At 39.5% G+C, this 21,905-nt stretch overlaps 1 protein-coding gene across 2 annotated transcripts in view; it reads right to left on the bottom strand.

The window, feature by feature from the left end:
* LOC111953022 (galanin peptides-like) overlaps positions 1–21,905 on the bottom strand; it is a 38,059-nt gene that overhangs the window by 15,874 nt on the left and 280 nt on the right. The window contains exon 2 of one of the 2 annotated variants that reach the window (XM_023972093.2): positions 2,413–2,447. The exons of the other annotated variant lie outside the window; for it this stretch is intronic. The gene's annotated coding sequence lies outside the window, so the exon portion shown is untranslated. The remainder of the gene's footprint in view (positions 1–2,412; positions 2,448–21,905) is intronic. 2 annotated transcript variants of the gene reach the window in all.

The raw sequence follows: 21,905 nt of genomic DNA on the forward strand, positions 1-21,905 counted from the left end.
GTATTACAGATTATGTGCTAGAGATGTAAAAGTAATTCCAGATTGAGCCGACATATGCAGYGTTTACCGTGAATGCAGTCTCCACTAACGCAGGAACATTTCCTTTAAATGTCAGTCATGCTGTAACGCCGAACTTCCGCGATACAGATTGAATAGAGCCCTACTTCTTAAGCTCATGGATTTTAAATCAGATGATTTGGATGAAGTGCAAGTGAGAGAGAATGTAGGGATTTGTTTGTGTATTTACTACTTTCTATTTTTACTTTCCTACCCCTTTAGCAGGGTACCATGATGACAGCAGTGTTCTTATGTTATGACCTCTGTTAATATAATCATAATCTTGACAGTTGAAGTTATCATCTCTGATACAGATTTTGGTCCTGTCTTCTGGAATGGCAGTCCTAACACGTCTTATTAATGCAACATCAATTACCTTGTTCCTTAGACTTCTAGGTAAGTAGAAGTACTGTGTTGAGTAGTTTTCTTATTGGACAGGTTGTTCAGAATGTATGCAAAGCCAACTAAACTGCACTTAGTAGCACTGAAAGAGGTTGTCTCTCTCACATTGTGTCTTGTGTTCCCAGACCAATTTGACGTGTCTGCCCAACCGTATGGCCATGTATTTCACATATGAGTAAAAACATATATCTTCCCCCGTGCTCTTCCTTCCAGGTCAGCATTGAAGAGTTTTCCCCCACAGCCAGGATGACCAAGTGCCCACACTTTGACGGGAACATTCTGTGTCCACCATCAACACAGGAGCAGGAGGACCTGATGGAGGAGGCTCGCATGTGCATCCTGAAGGCACAGGTCTGGGTCACTTCACTGGATCACACTCAAAACTATATTCATGATGCCATCATATTCACCCTGACCTCACGTAAAGTGGTGAGCCTGATTTCTCGTTCAGCCTGGTCAATGTAGAACATGTGGAAGGAAAGCATTCCTCACTTCAAATAAGTATCAGGATGAACGTTGATTTTTTTTTCAAATATGTGAAATCAATGTGTTCGATAGGATATTATGTTAGAAGTTGTTTTTGTTTCTTTAATCACAGGCTGTACCTCTGTTTTCCTTCACTTAGTTGTAGCCTTGTCGATACACTCCTATAATGTGGTTAGGGTTTAGGATGACGCATTAGATTATGATGAACTTTTAGCCCACAGGGAAGGAACTATTGACTTTGGTGAATGTAATAGGTTTAGCATGAAGTTGACAGATGAACCATTAAGAGTCCAGTATAAATGGTGTTTAAACTGGGAACTGGTGTTGGTTTTCTACCAGACAAGCTACTGGAAGCAGCATAGTGCTGGAATTCTGAACAGAGAGGCAGCCAGGACCCTGATTAATACAGCTGAGAACATGACGAACCACAAGGAAATGTTGTGTTGCTCTTGCCGCACTCACTCAAAGATATAGGAACAACACTGTATTTTAAGTGCCCACTATTACATTCTAACTACATAATTAGAATAATCATTCTATTTCCAAGATCACAAGTCAAATCACAATTGCAATATTTGGTTAAAAATAAGGCCTAAATTCTTTTGCCCATATCGTGCAGCACTACGTGGCAGTGTGGAAATGTCAAATGAAACAATCAGAATGGAGAAAGACCCTTGGAAATCACTTAGAATTCATGTGCTGCCACCCTAGTGTCATGCACAACTCATAAAGCAAATTAATAACTTTTATTATTGAAAAACATTCAATACCGTCATACCATCAAAAATTTGAAAAAATAACATAATTTCTTGCCATATCACCCAGCCCTAGGACCACTTGGTTCAGTATGGGTTTATGATGTGTTTATAATCGCAAATGTTGACCTAAGACAGCAACTGATTAGATGATTACATGTTCAACTTCAAACCCTTGAGTAACACCGGTGTAATGCATAATATGTTTTCTTTGAATGATCTAGCTATACTGCTTATAATTATTTGAAAAAGGAAGGAAATTTGGTTAGAATGGGTGGCTATGATTGACAAGCATCTTCTGTTTTTTGATAGTCATTGTGCTAGTGTGGGGCACACTTTGGAAAAGGCGGCACCACTTGGAAGAATCTAAGCTCAGTAATTGCACCTTATTATGTACTTAGCTTAACCACCCTTTAAATATTTGACATCTCAGGGTCTTGAGTCTATTATTTTTCATGTCATAGTCCTAGAGGCCTATGGCTATGTTCAAAGTCATATAGAGAGAGAGTTCGGACAGGTTTTAGAACCGCTTCCATGTTAGCACCTTTCTTCTTGAAATGTTAGTGATGTAACAATACGAGAGCGCCTCAGACAATTCCCTATGAAATGACCCGCTGTCAACAAGCAAAACAGAGCAGCTAATTTAAGACTATTTGTTAGCATTTGGGATAATATGTATTCATGTCTGTACTGTGTTGTGGTGTCAACATACCTGCTTTCACTGGACATCTTCATAGGTTTTGAAAACTATAAGAAATAAACAGAAAAACGCAGATGCGTCAATTATCACTTCGCAACAGCTATGGAGGAGAAAGTGGTCCTTTGTAGCTCAGTTGGTAGAGCATGGCACTTGTAACGCCAGGGAAGTGGGTTTGATTCCCGGGACCAACTGTATGTAAAGTCTACGCACGCATGACTAAGTTGCTTTGGATAAAAGCCCCTAGAACAGCTTCAATTTGTTGGGGCATGGACTCTCCAAGGTGTCAAAAGCATTCTAAAGTCATGCTGGCCCATGCTTTCCACAGTTGTGCCATGTTAGCTGGATGTCATTTGGAAGGTGGACCCTTCTTGATACACACACAAAACTGTTGAGCGTGAAAAGCCCAGAAACGTTGCAGTTCTACTACCACCCTCTGAATGGCAGACATACACAATCCATGTCTCAATTGTTTCAAGGCTTAAACATCCTTCTTTAACATGTCTCCTTCCCTTCATCTACACTGATTGAAGTGGATTTAACAAGTGATATCAATAAGGGATCATAGCTCTCACCTGGAGTCACCTGGTCAGTCTATGTCATGGAAAGAGCATCTGTTGTCAATGTTTTGTATACTCAGTATATATGGCTCTGGCAATGTTAATATGCCAAGTAATATAGCTATGTATGGTTTATTTTTAGAAAGTGGAAATGTGAGTTCAGATATATATTGAGGACTGTTTAATGTACACTACATGACGAAAAGTATGTGGACACCTGCTTGTCGAACATCTCATTCCAAAATCATGGGCATTAATATGGAGTTGGTCCCCCCTTTGCTGCTATAACAGCCTCCACTCTTCTGGGAAGGCTTTCCACGAGATGTTGAAACATTGCTGCAGGGACTTCCATTCAGCCACAAGAGTATCAGTCAGGTCAGCACTGATGTTGGGCGATTAGGCCTGGCTCGCAGTCGGCGTTCCAATTCATCCCAAAGGTGTTTGATGGGGTTGAGGTCAGGGCTCTGTGCAGGCCAGTCAAGTTCTTCCACACCGATCTCGACAAAGCACTTCTGTATGGACCTCGCTTTGTGCACAGGGCATTGTCATGCTGAAACAGGAAAGGGCCTTCCCCAAAATGTTGGTACAAAGTTGGAAGCACAGAATCGTCTAGTATGTAATTGTAAGCTGTAGCGTTAAGATTTCCCTTCACTGGAACTAAGGGGCCTAGCCCAAGCCATGAAGTAGCTCCTCCACCAAACTTTACGGTTGGCACTATACATTTGGGCAGGTAGCGTTCTCCTGGCATCTGCCAAACCCAGATTCATCTGTTGGACTGCCAGATGGGGATTCATCACTCCAGAGAATGCTTTTCCACTACTCTAGAGTCCAATGGCAGCAAGCTTTACACCACTCCAGCCGATGCTTGGCATTGCGCATGGTGATCTTAGGCTTGTGTGCGGCTGCTCGTCCATGGAAACCCATTTCATGAAGCTCCCGACGAACAGTTCTTGTGCTGACGTTGCTTCCAGAGGCAGTTTGAAACTCGGAGGTGAGTGTTGCAACCGAGCACAGGCAATTTTTACGCACTACATGCTTCAACACTCTGCGGTCCCGTTCTGTGAGCTTGTGTGGCCTACCACTTCATGGCTGAGCCGTTGTGGCTCCTAGACGTTTCCACTTCACAATAACATCAATTACAGTTGACCGGGGAAACTCTAGCAGGCCAGAAATTTGATGAACTGTCTTGTTGGAAAGATGGCATCCTATGATGGTGCCACGTTGAAAGTCACTGAGCTCTTCAGGAAGGCCATTTTACTGCCAATGTTTCCCTATGGAGATTTCTATGGAGATTGCATGGCTGTGTGCTCGATTCTATACACCTGTCAGCAACGGGTGTGGCTGAAATAGCCGAATCCACTAATTTGAAGGGGTGTCCATAAACTTTTGTATACAGTGCTTTCGGACAGTATTCAGACCCCTTGACTTTTTCCTCATTWGTTTTTTTCCTCATCAGTCTACACTCAATACCCGATAATGGCAATCCAAAAACAGAAATGTTTGCTTATTTATAATTTAAAAAACTGAAATATCACATTTACATAAGTATTCAGACCCTTTACTCAGTACTTTGCTGAAGCACCTTTGGTAGCGATTACAGCCTCAAGTCTTCTTGGGTATGACACTACATGCTTGGCACACCTGTATTTGGGAAGTTTCTCCCATTCTTCTCTGCAGATCCTCTCAAGCTCTGTCAGGTTGGATGGGGAGCATTTCTGGTCTCTCCAGCTGTGTGCTTATTGTCGTTGTCCTGCTGGAAGGTGAACCTTCACCCCGGTCTGAGGTTATGAGCGCTCTGGAGCAGGTTTTCATTAAGGATCTCTGTACTTTGCGCTGTTCATCTTTGCCTCGATCCTGAATAGTCTCTCAGTCCCTGCCGCTGAAAAACATCCCCACAGCATGATGCAGCCACCACCATGCTTCACAGTAGGGATAGTGCCAGGTTTCCTCCAGACGTGACACTTGGCATTCAGGCCAAAGACTTCAATCTTGGTTTCATCAGACCAGAATATCTTGTTTCTCATGGTCTGAGAGTCTTTAGGTGCCTTTTGGCAAACTCCAAGCGGGCTGTCATGTGCCTTTTACTGAGGAGTGGCTTCCGTCTGGCCACTCTACCTTAAAGGCCTGATTGCTGGAGTGCTGCAGAGATGATTGTCCTTCTGGAAGGTTCTCCCATCTCCACAGAGAAACTGTAGAGCTCTTTCAGAGTGACCATCGGGTTCTTGTTCACCTCCCTGACCAAGGCTCTTCCTCCCTGATTGCTCAGTTTGGCTGGGAGTCTTGGTGGTTCCAAACTTATTCCATTTAAGAATGATGGAGGCCACTGTGTTCTTGGGGACCTTCAATGATGCAGAAATGTTTTGGTACCCTTCCCCCCGATCTGTGCCTCAACACAATCCAGTCTCGGAACTCTAGGGACAATTCCTTCGACCTCATGGCTTGGTTTTTGCTCTGACATGCATTGTCAACTGTGGGACCTTATATAGACAGGTGTGTGCCTTTCCAAATCATGTCCAATCAATTGAATTTACCACAGGTGGACTTCAATCAAGTTGTAGAAACATCTCAAGGATGATTAATGGAAACAGGATGCTCCTGACCTAAATGTTGAGTCTCATAGCAAAGGGTCTGAATACTTATGTAGATAAGGTATTTMATTTTTTTTATTTTATCGATTTGGAGAAAAGAAATCCCCAAATCTGGTTTCGCTTTGTCATTATGGGGTATTGTGTGTAGATTGCTGACGATTTGTATTTATTTAATTCATTTTAGAATAAGGCTGTAACATAACAAAATGTTAAAGTCAAGGGGTCTGAATACTTCCCGAAGRAACTGTATATAGTGTATATGCATATGTTTCTGCCTTTATCTATGTTCATGAGTGTTCAGGATATCATGAAATACTGGGAGCTGAAAGTTTTTTTTTGTGTTTCTTCGGAGGAGACTGGAGGACTGTCTGTACAATGTCAAAGTTGATAAACTCAAGCCATCAAGGTAATGAAGCACAGGTCTGCCGACCGGCTGAGATTTACTATAAATTAATTTAGACCACCAGATTACTCAGTGAAATAACAATAGGACTGCACTAATGACACATTGAATACACCACGGTATGTTTTATTTCAGGAGGTCGGGTTGTTTTCAGCCTGCCCTGTGAGTATTTCATTTATGTGTTGATTTTCCTCAACATCTTCTCCATCATAATGGAGTTTATGGGAGAGATCAGTGACAAACATGGCCAGGAACTCAATGTCTATAATCTCTTTCTGTTTTAACGTTCGACAGTCCTCCATTCACAGCAAAGTCTGAAAAGTCACGTGATTTACATATAATATGACCGGTCCCTGCCCACTTATTGACGTATGCCTAGTTAGTGCGGTCAAATGCCTCCCGCCAACTCCAAGTCGAGAAGCTAGCTGGTGGGTGTGGCCATGGGCATGGCCAATGGTGAAGTCATCGACCAGACATTTTAGAGGCCCTCCTGTTTGCCACAGTGGCAAAAGTTTGCTGTTTTAAATATAATTTCCTGCAATTCTACACATTTTGCCATGTGGAGACGATAACATTTTGCAGTTTAAAGCATATTTCCTGCAATTCTACACATGTTGCCATGGGGCTGAGAGAAAATGTGCCGTTTTAAAGCTAATTTACTGTAATTCTACACATTTTGCTTATAATGGTTATAATGCTATCTAAGTGACTCAAAGATTATAACAAAATCAAAACACTCCTGAATGCATAATTTGGGGAATTTTTAATTCTCCCTGACTGTTATTTTGGTCATTGTTAGTCATTGTTAGTTCTCAAAGATGATCTTATTATAAAATATATAGGTCCATTATCTTTTCTATATACTTTTTATCTGGTTTAAGTCGTTTAAGTTTACACTGAAAACAAACTGATTATTATTTTTATTGTTTGGACAGCTACTGCAGAATTTATTTAGCTATAAATCACAACTCGCACATGTGCCCATACTTGACTTTGACTATTTTTATGAAATGCTTGCACTGTGTAGAGCCCTGAGTGTGACCACCCGCCAATATGGCAGGGGAATTCGACATTCTTACCCGCCAAATAGCCCTTACACGGCCTGGAGATTTGTTTTGGGTCATTGTCTTGTTGAAAAACAAATGATAGTCCCACTAAACGCAAACCAGATGGGATGGCGTATCACTGCAGAATGCTGTGGTAGCCATGTTGGTTGTGTGCCTTGAATTCTAAATACATAACTGACAGTATCATCAGCAAAGCACCATCACACCTCCTCCTCCATGCTTCATGGTGGGAACCACACATGCGGAGATCATCCCTTCACCTACTCTGCGTCTCACAAAGACACAGCGGTTGGAACCAAAAATGTCACATTTGGACTCATCAGAGCAAAGAACAGATTTCCACCAGTCTAATGTACATTGCTCGTGTTTCTTGGCAGAAGCAAGTCTCTTCTTCTTATTGGTGTCCTTTAGGAGTCGTTCCTTTGCAGCAATTCGACCATGAAGGCCTGATTCACGCAGTCTCCTCTAAACAGTTGATGTTATGATGTGTCTGTTACTTGAACTCTGTGAAGCATTTATTTGGGCTGCAATCTGAGGTGCAGTTAACTCTAATGAACTTATCCTCTGCAGCAGAGGTAACTCTGGGTCTTCCTTTCCTGTGGCGGTCCTCATGAGAGCCAGTTTCATCATAGTGCTTGATGGTTTTTGTGACTGCACTTGAAGAAACTTTCAAAGTTCTTGACATTTCTGCATTGACTGACCTTCATGTCTTAAAGTAATGATGGACTGTCGTTTGTCTTTTGTTATTTGAGCTGTTATTGCCATAATATAGACATGGTCTTTTACCAAATAGCGCTATCTTCTGTATASCACCCCTGTTAATTGAAATACATTTCAGGTGACTACCTCATGAAGCTGGTTGAGAGAATGCCAAGAGTGTGCAAAGCTGTCATCAAAGCAAAGGTTGGCTACTTTGAAGAATCTCAAATATAAAATATATTTTGATTTGTTTAACACTTTTTTGGTTACTACATGATTCCATATGCCATTTCATAGTTTTGATGTCTTCACTATTATTCTAATAGTAAAAATAAAGAAAAACCCTTGAATGAGTAGGTGTGTCAACTTTTGACTGATACTGTATGTTAATGGATTATTTAGTTACAACACAGCTATCTGTTCTAATTTAAATGATTTTCTCAATTACACGTTTGTTCTAAATGGTATATGTGACTTGTTTCAGGAAACTAGGCAAATGACGCACATCACTACTTCACAGGAGCGTCATTTGAAAGTAAACATTTATTTTTTATCAAAATGCGTTTTTTTGGCAGAAATGCCTTCCGGAACATGTGAACTTTCATGTGCCTTAATAACAAACTTGTATTCCATCCATCAATAAGAGTAAAATTATTAAATTATGAGCCTAGTTGGTTTAGCCACGGAAATAGACAGGAACCTTCCCGCTAGCCATGATTGGCTGAGATAATGGATGGGCTGTACATGCAGGGAGATGAGTTTTTGGATTGGTCTCCCATGTAGCATGYTTCTGTCTATAACATGAGCTGTTCAGTATGTGTTGACAGTCCTTTCTACCKTGCCGTTTYTGAAAGATATAACATTAGCCATCGAGAACTACAAAAGTTTTGCTACTTTTCTCAACAACATTSAWGCCCTGAATTTAGTAGGCGCTATTGACAGATCAGTTGGAAAAAGTGATGGGCTACTTTCTGCACACGCCAYGGTCAGTGTGAACCGGAGTGACTTGACACAACGCTGGTCAAACAAGATGTAGCTACAAACAAAATATAGTTAAATTGTTCCAGTCTGCCATGAAGTGTTCATCCATGTATATGGGTAAGAGTCTAGCTACATTTTCAGATATATGTTTCAAATTTTGTCAGAAAGTTGTTTTTATTGCAACTTAAAGCGTACTGTTATTTAGTTAGCTAGCAAACGTTATCTTGATGACTCGCTAGCTAACGTTACGTGTATGATCTGTGTAGTAATATTAAATAAAATCAGAAATCCATTTGCATTGCTAGTTATAGCYTAATGTTAGCTAGCTAAAAGTTTACCTACTTTGTTAGCGTTAGCTACCTGCAGATTCATACTACAGCTATGACAATGCTTGTACCGTTTACACCTTCTGTATCTTGTGCATGTGACAAATAAACATAGATTTTATTTGAAATAGCGTGTGTTTACCACATGGCCTCGTGAATCCTTAAAGAGATAGCCCCACCTAAGGCTTAAGAGGGTGTGAACGATGCTTAATGGGTGTAGACAAAGAAGTGCTCTCCAGTAGGTGTACGAAAACATTCAAGGGCCATTCTATCAAAAGTGGGGTTAGAAGTTTATCAACTTTCAAAGCAGAATCACTTTCCTATTGTTCCTCAACTGCAGTGTATGATATACAATTTTCTATCTCTGAATCTGTACTTTTATCCAATGTAAAAAACGATTTCAAATTTTGCTATATAAGACTGAATCGAGGTCGGTCACATATGTGGTGTATATTTCAAAAAGATGATAGAGTTCCCTTTGAGACACTCAGCTATATAGAACTAATAAATACTGATAATTTATGAGGTAGTAGAATAATTCATGCTCAAGGAGAAATCTTGCAGATTCCCATTTTTCAATGAGAAACTAATTTTAATTAGATCAGATAGGTGTGTTTAAACTTTTGCTAAAATAATTACATGAACATATTTTGTAAGAATGTGAGAGTAGGGTGACTACCCCAGCAGGTCTCAACCCCAGGCCACCAGCACCAATGACAAATGCCCTAAACACTGTCCCAATATGGGATATATATATAGGACATGTAAGTATAGGATCAGTATCGTTAGTCCCTGTTCTGTTTAGAAGAAACCCTAACCCCCTCCTCCCTAGGCACTTGTGTAGATCTGAAACAACATGATAGGTGTAAGGCTCTAAACCATCAGGTGTATGCACTTAACATAGCTGAGATTTACTTCAAAGTACGCTCAATATTTTTCTTTATTGATCATAGGGATTCAGGAGTATTAATAAAACAGGTTAACATTCCCTATCAGCATTAGACAATTATACTAAAAGCCCTTAAATTGCTGGAATAACTAGGCCTAAATCAAATCAATGATATGTAGATCGAAAACACTATGTTAAAAGCACTGTGTGTGAGTATCCCTTGCCAACAGACAAATAACTATGAATGGATCAGTGGTTCACCAATCAGGTCCTTGATTAGTTTGGCAACCGTAATAAGGCGTAATGTGTAATGAAACATATTTTTTGGGGAGAACGTTTCTTTGGGACCATCAGGCGACGTCCTGACAACTGATACACAGAAATGTTCTTGCAATGTTTCATGAAACGTGTGTAGAACATTAATATCTTATGTTCTGACATCATGGCAACCATTTTTTTWWWWTTTTATTTCACCTTTATTTAACCAGGTAGGCAAGTTGAGAACACATTCTCATTTACAATTGCGACCTGGCCAAGATAAAGCAAAGCAGTTCGACACACAACAACAGAGTTACACATGGAGTAAAACAAACATACAGTCAATAATACAGTAGAAAAATAAGTCTATATACAATGTGAGCAAGTGAGGTGAGATAAGGGAGGTAAAGGCAAAAAAAGGCCATGGTGGCGAAGTAAATACAATATAGCAAGTAAAACACTGGAATGGTTGATTTGCAGTGGAAGAATGTGCAAAGTAGAGATAGAAATAATGGGGTGCAAAGGAGCGAAATAAATAAATAAATAAATGCAGTAGGGAAAGAGGTAGTTGTTTGGGCTAAATTATAGATGGGCTATGTACAGGTGCAGTAACCATGTTCTGTGAATGTTTCGTGGGACAATTTCTGTTTGAAATTAAGGGAATGTTCTATGCCAAAACATGCTAAAAAGGTTCTCAGAAGATTTTTGCTAACGTAGAATGTTCCTCTAACTAACTGAAAACTGGATACTCAAACATTAGGGAAACATTATGAGAAACATTACAAAATATCTTCAATCACTGGAACCAGTTTGACCTCTTCATCATCTTGGCTTGTGTTGACATATTTCTGGACCTGGACCAATATTTTGGAATCACAAAATATATTGTCAATATTTATATGATACCAGGGCTCTTCGTTTGGTGAAGGTATGCTATGGTTTGATGGGACAGATTTTATATAGATTTGAAATAGCTTTACAGTAAAGTTTTCTAGGGTTATCCAGTTACCTGTTATCAATGTTATGAATCATAATAATTGTTGAATATACAGTATGTCTTTCAGATCATCATTCCCAGGCTCATAGAAATCATAAACCGTCAGATCCATAAGAAGCTCAGCTTTGGGTATGACATCGGGAAAGGCAATGTCATCGGAGAGGAGCGCATAAGCAAGATTATTAACCATATCTCTGATGGCAAAAGCTTATCTAAGGTGTTTTTAAATTACATTTACAATACACAACAAGAGCTGTTGATCTTTCACAACATGATATTATGTTTAGACCTCTCATACTCAATAAGTATGACCTCATCTTTACCTTCAGAACACACACACACGTTCTCCACTGCCAAGGAGGCTCGAGACTTTGAGAATCAGATCAAACCTAACCTATACTCTGAATGATCGGTTATGAAAAGCCAACTGACATTTACTCCTGAGGTGCTGACCTGTTGCACCCTCGACAACCACTGTGATTATTATTATTTGTCCCTGCTGGTCATCTATGAACATTTGAACATCTTGGCCATGTTCTGTTATAATTTCCACCCGGCACAGCCAGAAGAGGACTGGCCACCCCTCATAGCCTGGTTCCTCTCTAGGTTTCTTCCTAGGTTCTGGCCTTTCTAGGGAGTTTTTCCTAGCCACCGTGCTTCTACACCTGCATTGCTTGCTGTTTGGTGTTTTAGGCTGGGTTTCTGTACAGCACTTTGTGACATCAGCTGATGTAAGAAGGGCTTTATAAATACATTTGATTGAATAAGTCTCAGGTACAACCCTAATGTAACATGTTCTTGCTGTTTCTGCAACACAGAGATGTGTCTAGCCAAATAATAACTACTCTATAACCCTATATTGTGTTGCAGAAATGTTACATTTAACTAGGCAAGTCAGTTAAGAACAAATTCTTATTTACAATGAAGGTCTAGGAACAGTGGGTTAACTGTCTTGTTCAAGGGCAGAACAACAGATTTTTACCTGGTCAGCTCGGGGATTTGATCTCACAATCTTTTGGTTACCGGCCCAATGCTCTAACCACTAGGCTACCTGCCACCCCTGAATTGAGAAGTATACTGGAGAGAAACCGCCAGCAGGTTGTCTGGGAGATTGGTATTTATCAGTCATGCTAAATCAAGGCAATCACTTTAAATCAAGGCAATCACTTTAACTAGGGTCACTGTGGGGTCGCCAGTATAGTATAGTTGGCTTTAACTCACCATAATGTGATAAGTTTACTGTGCCTGTTTTGACAGCAACAATCCTTCAGTCCTATTTACATGTCAAGTATCCTACATTGAATCTCCCCTAAATGGATATAGATGAAAAAATAATTCAATGAAACATTGACAGAAACCTTCAATGGACTGATGTCGATGCTGTGGAGTGGAAGGTGTAATGTGTGATATTCTAATTGTGTACCTGGGTCAATTGATGAAAATGCACTGCTAGCCAATCATGTTTTAAAGATGTACCATCATTTTAACTTATGCATGTAGTGGTTCTACACACCTCACTATTTCAAGTCCTGACCAGGCTTARTTGAGAGGGAGAAAGAGGGAGCAGGCTGGGGGATCAAGGCTGTGTACCTTTAGAGCAACTATCTTCATAGATAGAACCATCAAAGGAAATGGGACACATCAGCAAATACTAATGATTGGGGAAAAAAAGGAATGGGGTGTAACTACCATTCCATTGTACCCCATAAAAGCCAGAGAAGGGATATAAGTGACTCCTCAAAGTAGGGGACCTAAATGTGTTCTGGGAGAGTACAAGGGCTCAGTAGGGTACTGTGTGTTAATAATGCCTCATGGAGCCATTTTCTCAGATTCCCTGCATGCTCTCCTGCTGGAGGAAATTGATGCGTCTTTCTGGAAACTATATAACACATCTCATTAGCATTTAGAAAAAGCAGTCTGTGGTGACCTTAGGGAGTCATCACAGACACAAAGCAGGATTACACACTACAAGTGTATGTAAAACAGCTTGATTTTATATTTGTGAAATAGAAATATGTAGCCCTTAGTGCATCACAACCCACTGGGGAAAAAGTGGTTGAATCAACATTGTTTCCACATCATTTCAACAACAAAAATGTTTATGCGATGATGCTAAATCAACATGGGAATATCAACATAAGGGAATTTTGTATTTTTTTCTCCCAAATTTTTACCTAAATCCAATGTCATGGTGACATTTAGTTGATTTCACATTGAAGTCACATTAGTTGTCACCTCAACCAAACGTTAATCAAAAATAGAGTGACGTCTGTACCCAGTGGAAAGTTCTTGTTGTTATGTGAGGGGAAGCTTACGCACAACTGTGCTAAGTTTACCACTGCCAGGAAAGTGAGTAAGGACACGACTCTGTGGGATCCCTTTCAGGCTAGCTGCAGAGACCAATCCAAAGATTGCCATCTCAGTGAAGACCAGACAAGCCATATGAGCCATGCTGAACAGTGAGAGAGACGTCATCCATACACTCATCTCCGGGGGGCTCTTAGACAACTTAGAGGCATCAATACTGGAGAAAGTGCTTTCAGTTTGCTCCTCACCTGCTATTTGCAATAYCTACAACTAATTTCCACATATATACTTGGTTACTTCTGACTATTCAGAGAGTGATTTTTATTATAGAAATGAATGAATGTTTAATGTTTCCCTTTGGCAGATGATTGAAATAAAGATGAAGTACAGTGCCTTCAGAAAGTATTCACAGCCCTTGACTTTATCCACATTTTGAATTTAAAATGGGTTCAATTTAGATTTTTTTGGCACTGGCACTGATTGTTTTGGCACTACACACCATACCTCTTAATGTCAAAGTGGAATAATGTATTTCTACTTTTTTGCAAATGTATTAAAAATTAAAAGCTGAAATGTCTTGAGTCAACAAGTATTCAACCCCTTTGTCATGGCATGCCTAAATAAGTTCAAGACAAAAAATTTGCTTAACAAGTCACATAATAACTTTTCATGTGTGAAATTGTAGTGTTGAACATGATTTTTGAATGACTACCTCATTGCTGTACCCCACACATACAATTATCTGTAAGGTCACTCAGTTGAGCAGTGAATTTCAAACACAGATTCAACCACAAATAACAGGGAGGTTTTCCAGTGCCTCGCAAAAAAGGGCACCGATTGGTAGATTTTTATTTATTTTTAAAGCAGACATTGCTGTCTAAGAGCCCCCTGGAGAGCCTCCCTTTGAGCATGGTGAAGTTATTAATTACACTTTGGATGGTGTATCAATACACCCAGTCACTACAAAGATACAGGCGTCCTTCCTAACTCAGTTTCCAGAGAGGAAGGACATAGCTCAGGGATTTCCCCATGAGTCCAATGGTGACTTTAAAAGTTTAATGGCTGTGATAGGAGAAAACTGAGGATGGATCAACAACATTGCAGTTACTCCACAATACTAACCTAATTGACAAAGTGTAAAGAAGGAAGCCTGTACAGAATACAAATATTCCAAAACATGCATCCTGTTTGCAACGAGTCACTAAAGTAATACTGCAAAAGAAAATGGCAAAGCAATTCACTTTTTGTCCTGAATACAAAGTGTTAGGTTTGGGTCAAATCCAACACAACACTTTACTGAGTACCACTCTCCATATTTTCAAGCATAGTGGTGGCTGCATCATGTTATCGGTATGCTTGTAATCATTAAGGACTGGGGAGTTTTTCAGGATTAAAAACTAAAAGCAATGGAGCTAAGCACAGGCAAAATCCTAAAGGTTAACCCGGTTCAGTCTGCTTTCCACTAGACACTGGGAGATGAATTCACCTTTCAGCAGGACAATAACCTAAAACACAAGGCCAAACCTACACTGGAGTTGCTTACCAAGAAGCCAGTGAATGTTTCTGAGTGACCAAGTTACGGTGTTGACTTTAATCTACTTGAAAATCTATGGCAATACCTGAAAATGGTTGTCTAGCAATGATCAACAACCAATTTGACAGTTTAAAAATGTTTGAAAAGAATAATGGGTAAATGTTGCATAGTCCAGGTGTGGAAGCTCTTCGAGACTTACCCAGAAATACTCAAAGCTGTAATCGTTGCTGTTATAGTGTGGACACTATATAAATAATTACATTGAATATGTTATTGTACTTACCTGCAGTATAGTATGATTACTATTTATGTGTTCGTGTTTATTATTGGCATTGACCTTGACCTTTTACCCTTTGATGATATCATCACCCAGAGTTGTACCTGTTCAATGCGACTCTACCACAGGTTGAGTGGGCTGTATCGTTTTGCTGTGTTTGTACCGTTTGTACATGGCTGTACACATTTTTATTTATTAGGTTGAAAGTAAAGGGAAGTAATATTGAATTATGTGTGGGCATTCCTTGTCAAGTTACTACAGTTGCAAAAGGAGCTGCAAAGTTGACTCAGGGGTGTGAATACCTATGTAAATGAGATATTTCTCTATTTTATTTTCAATAAATGTGCAATTTTTTAAAATATATATATATATATTTTTTTTTACATGTTTTCACTTTGTCATTATGAGGTATTATATGGGTGAGAAAAAATATATTGAATCCATTTTGAATTCAGGCTGTAACACAATAAAATGTGGAATAAGTCAAGGGTTATGAATACTTTTTGAAGGCACTGTAAATGACCAAGTTTCCACCAACAATCCCAGCACCAAGAGCAGCGAAACTTCTGCAGAGTTTGCATTGACTCAACAAAGATAGCACCCAGATTGAGTTCATCAAGGTAGAGCACACATCTCCTAGACCCTTGCCTTAGATGGACAAGCGTTTTATTTTCTGTCCTATATTATGAACATGTTACTTTCATGTTTGCAACAACAACAAAAAATGTGTGTTATTTCTGAGTGGCCAAGCTTATTTTCTTTGACTTTGGAGACACCATCACACAAGAAAATGAAGACCTTCAAGGAATACAACTTGATTGTCTCTGGCATGGTTCATTCTTTTTTTGATTTAACTAGGAAAGTCAGTTAAGAACAAATTATTATTTACAATGACAGCCTCGGGACAGTGGGTTAACTGCCTTGTTCAGGGGTAGAACGACAGATTTTTACCTTGTCAGCTCAGTGATTTGATCTAGCAACCTTTTGATTACTGTCCCAACGCTCTAAACACTAGGCTACCAGCCAATATGTAAGGTATGTACTAATGTGTACTACAAAAGGTAAGGTGTAAAATGAATAACATCTTACTGAGTTTAAGTTGTGGTAATAATTGGTTAATGTTCTGAACATACATGCCCATTTTTGTATCAAGCTGGTTTTGTAATATGATCAGACACAAAAAACGAACTTGAATCATCACTGCTGAACGTGATAGTTGGGAATGAATGTCAGTGGCATGACACTTCATTATTTTCATTGCAACTAAATAATGACTGACTGATCATAAATTGACTAYTACTCACCAGTAGTTTCCCAATATACTCTGTGAACTAATTACCCATCTCTGTCACATTATAACTCTGTAGAACACAATATCAAGTATACAGTCAATGCCGTTAATATGTGTAAATTACAGTTAATCACTTGTCATTTTGGTCACCCTAAAAAGTAACATAATGTAAGCTATTTCAACACATTACAGTGTGACACTGCAATTATGGGTAATTTAGAAAGGCAGGGCATAATAGCCCTCTTTGTAGAGACACCTTTACTTGCCTTGTGATCTTACACTTCAATATCAGCTTTGTATGTCCATTTTCTATACCAAATTTTGTTTCTTTACCTCTGAATACAAAACTGAATTACATTATAAAGTACATACATTATAAAGTACAATTGTCACATGTTTTTAAGGCAGTATAAGGCATTGGTTTCAGAACAGGAGTATTATGCAATGTCAGAAACATTAATGAACATGTTCCCTAAATGTTCTTTATATTGAATTTCTCATTCGGCTGATACAGCAAGCTGAAGAACCCTCAGGGACAATTTGGTGTTGAAGCTTTATCAAGGACAGTAGATGAAAAAAAAACTACAAAAATAAATCTCAAATAGAAATGTTGAATGCAACAACAATCTCTATGTAGTAAAAGAAGGGGCAGCCTGTATTGTAATCTATATGTAGTAAAAGAAGGGGCAGCCTGTATTGTAGTACTGCATTAGCAAGTTAGACATTATTTTTTGAAACAGTAAGGCTGTCAAATTTTTTAAGCACAACAACCATTTGTTACTGTATTACCAAGTTGTCTTTTGCTATGGTTTTATCTCCTTATCCTAGAATGATTTACAGTGCCAAGACAGGTAATTTTCACATTGTATGAAGACAGAGTGTGTAATGAGCACGATGACTCTTGGTGAGTCATGGAGCAGCACGGTGGGCATAAAAGCATATGATGTAGGCCAGCTGCCACACTTACAGACAGCAGTATCCTCTCAGAGCTCCCATCCTTATTCCCTGGGTCACATTGATGACGCTGGTTGATACTTACTCTTCAAGAGGTGTAATAACATGTACACATCACCTGCTTACATTTCAACATTGTACTTTACATGGACGTTTATTCAAATGGAAGCTGCACCTTGAAGTGTCTCTATTTCCAACTATGTTATTTGTATTATTTATGAGCCAATTTAATACCACATGCTGGTTGTCTCGAATTGACAGCTACCCTAATCATCAAACAAGCCCAACGTCGCTTGATTGACGCTCTGTGGTCATTACCCTGTGTGTATGAATGTGAATTCCCATACTATACTGTATTCCAAATGACTGGAGGAAGCTCAAACCTTGGAGGCAAGAGGCCCAGGGAGAAGATCAGATTGACACTAGTGACAGACTACAGGAGCTATGGGGCCATCCTGGGAGAACTTTATTGTCTGAATCAGCAGCCTATGGAGATGACAGTCACCTGCAAGACAGTCACTCAGGTCTCACTACTGTTCATGTACTAAACTTTGTTCATATGAAATGTGCTGAGAATCTGAATGCAAGTGTTGGATGAACATATTCCATTTTAAATCTCAAAACTCAGATTAGTACAAATGTAATGAGAGTAGTACGGACATAGTGGTCAATCCTATAAAGGCTCTTGCTCAGACACAGAACAGACCTGTGTCTGATGCAGTTTTCACAGAATGACCAAGTAACTTGATATACATTGTCAGATAGTAGCTACTGGGTTTTATCTTCCTAGATACAGTGCATTTGGAAAGTTTTCAGACCCCTTGACTTTTTCCACATTTTGTTACGTTCCCTCATTAATCTACACACAATACCCCATAATGAAAAAGTTTAGAAAATGTTGCAAATGTATTAAAAATAAAAGTATTCAGACCCTTTGCTATGAGACTCAAAATTGATCATCCTTGAGATGTTTCTACAACTTGATTGGAGTCCATCTGTGGTAAATTCAATTGATTGGACATGATTTGGAAAGGCACAAACCTGTCTATATAAGGTCCTACAGTTGACAGTACATGTCAGAGCATAAACCAAGCCATGAGGTCGAAGGAATTGTCTGTAGAGCTCCATAATAAACAGGATTGTGTCAAGGCACAGATCTGGGGAAGGGTACCAAAAAAAGTTCTGCAGCATTGAAGGTCCCCAAGAACACAGTGGCCTCCATCATTCTTAAATGGAAGAAGTTTTGAACCACCAAGACTCTTCCTAGAGCTGGCCGCCCGGCCAAACTGAGCAATCGCAATTGGGGGAGAAGGGCCTTGGTCAGGGAGGTGACCAAGAACCCAATGATCACTGTGACAGAGCTCCAGAGTTCCTCAGCAATCTCTGCAGCACTCCGCCAATCAGGCCTTTATGTAAGAGTGGCCAGACGGAAGCCACTCTTCAGTAAAAGGCACATGACAGCCCACTAGGAGTTTGCCAAAAGGCACCTAAAGACTCTCAGACCACGAGAAACAAGATTCTCTAGTCTAATGAAACTAAGATTGAACTCTTTGGCCTGAATGCCAAGCGTCACTGTCTGAAGGAAACCTGGCACCATGCCTACGGTGAAGCATGATGGTGGCAGCACCATGTTGTGTGGATGTTTTTCAGCGGCAGGGACTGGGAGACTAGTCAGGATCAAGGGAAAGATGAATGGAGCAAAGTAAAGAGAGATCCGTGATCAAATCAAAGTTGATTTGTCACGTGCGCCAAATGATGAAAACCTGATCCAGAGTGCTCTGAACCTCAGACTGGGGCGAAGGTTCACCTTCCAACAGGTCAATGACCCTAAGCACACAGCCAAGACAACGCAGGAGTGGCTTCGGGACAGGTCTCTGAATGTCCTTGAGTGGCCCAGCCAGAGCCCGGACTTGAACCCGATCGAACATATCTGGAGAAACCTGAAAATAGCTGTGCAGTGACACTCCCCATCCAACCTGAAAGAGCTTGAGAGGATCTGCAGAGAAAAATGGAAGAAACTTTCCAAATACAGGTGTGCCAAGCTTGTAGCGTCATACACAAGAAGACTMGAGTCTATAATCGCTGCCAAATGTGCTTCAACAAAGGACTGAGTAAAGGGGCTGAATACCTATGTAAACGTGATATTTCAGTTTTGAATTTTTTATAAATGTGCAAAAATTTATAAAAAACTGTTTTTGCTTTGTCATTATGGGGTATTGTGTGTAGATTGATAAGGCTGTAACGTAACAAAATGTGGAAAAGTCAAGGGGTCTGAATAYTTTCCGAATGCACTGTATGTAGAGGGCAAAGATGTAACCGTGCAGTTGATAAACCAGCCATAGGGCCTCTTCTCGAACTGCGCCACGTAATCATCAATCAATACAATGTATTTATAGAGCCCTTTTTACAACAGCAGCTGTCCCAGAGAGATTATACAGAAACCAAGCCTAAAACCTCACAGAGCAAGCAAAAAAAAAACTAGAATGGCAGGAACCTAGAGAGGAACCAGGCTCTGAGGGGTGGCCAGTCCTCTTCTGGCTGTGCCGGGTGGAGATTGAAATAGATTAAAAGAGTACATGGCCATTAAGGCAGTAGCCAAAATAAAATGTAATTGAATAAACATGAAATTTAACCAGATTTCCATCCAACCTTTTTATGCAAGTAAAGTACATGTCAGATAAAAAATGTAATGACAGGCCTAATGGAAACAGAACATTTTTCAGTAAACTTTCCAAATGTTGACAAAAGAAAATACGCTAGACAAGGTGGGATCGTTGTTTTTCAGTAAAATGAATTATGCGATAAATGTTGGTGGAAACACTTTTATGTGAAAATATTTATATTATATAATTTAAATATATAGGCCTATAGCTAGGTTTCCATCCAATTGGCGACAGATTTTCATGCGAATATTCTAAAATCCACATATGCTCATTTCCCTCCAGAGGTTTTTTTCCATCAAATTGGAAAAAGGCTGTTCGTGATGATGTAGTGCACATAAAATACCTTTTGCGTTTAAATTCGCATGTACCAAAACAAGTGAAATGTTTTTTTCCACTCTACTGATGGTTTTTCACCAAAAAATGTTGCGTTATATACAGGGATGCAAACTGGCAAGGACCCAAAAAGGTGACACTTTTTTGTTTGTTGCACTGAAACGTGCAAAAAGTCCCTGCTAGGGGGAAATGCAGGTTTTAATTAAACAACAAATAATATGATCTACATGATCAGTCTGTGTGTAAAATAAAAAGTGGTTAATGTGAACCTAACTCATAGCTAAAAAGTTTAAAGAAAGCAATCCAATGTTATGTGTTGCCTAGACTTTACTGCAAATGACACTCCAGTGTTGAGAAAAAACAATACACTAATATTGCAGTTAGCCATGACAGCCTTWATAACAGAACGCGTGTGACCACACATCTAAATATTGCACTTGGGAAAAAAACATATTAAAGTAGAAATAGAATGAAACATTCTATTTTTGCTCTATTATAGTGGTCACTATAGTAGATATATATACATGTGATCAAGGCTACATGTGTGCAAAAATAACATTCACTGAGTAAAAAATGTAATAATCCCCCCTCACTCACACACAAGTGTTATGGTCAAGTAACACAACAAAAGCAATATTTTTGGACTACACTGCACATTATTACATTGTACACTTTCTGCCTGTGGTCATCTGTTCTACAATGTGCCAGCAGAGAATGATACCCTTTGTTGGCATAATTGATCTTTCAGGCAGAGTATACCTGGCATACCCCTTTTTATCCACTCTATTGAAAAAGTGAGAAAGAGGGAAAGTGTGTGGTGTTCCTTTCACCATAGTGGCATCCAGCTTAAGCCAGGCTCAGCTCCAGCTACACTTGATCCCCGAATCCACTTGTTTAACAAGCAACGCCTAATTTTCACCTAATTCTCTCATTCTGAATTAACCACATACTGTAGAGGGAAAACATTAGTTCACAGAGAGTAGTTAGTTTGTTTGCTAGTTAACTAGTTTGTTAGTTAACTAGTTAACATTTCACAGATTGCCAGGGTCCAGTAAGCAACTAACCCATTATAACTTGAGGAACGGCAAGGAGTCGTATACCAGTTAACGTTAACACTATAGCGAATTGGTTAGGTTACTAACGTTAGCTGATCTGATGTTGTGCTGTCTGACTTTATTAGCCAGCTAATTTTCACACAATAAACTCAAATATTTGATCAGTTAAGTTGGCTAATGTTGCTCAACATTTCTCTGGCTAGCTAACAGATAATTCGATCCAGCTAGCAAGATACTTAACAATGCTAACAATACTTGTTCCACCACACTTTCTCCCTCACCTCAAACTTTCTATTTGCCTGTTGTTTTTACGCTTCATCACCTTC

Source organism: Salvelinus sp. IW2-2015, linkage group LG26, assembly GCF_002910315.2.
Source record: "Salvelinus sp. IW2-2015 linkage group LG26, ASM291031v2, whole genome shotgun sequence".
Lineage (NCBI taxonomy): Eukaryota > Metazoa > Chordata > Actinopteri > Salmoniformes > Salmonidae > Salvelinus > Salvelinus sp. IW2-2015.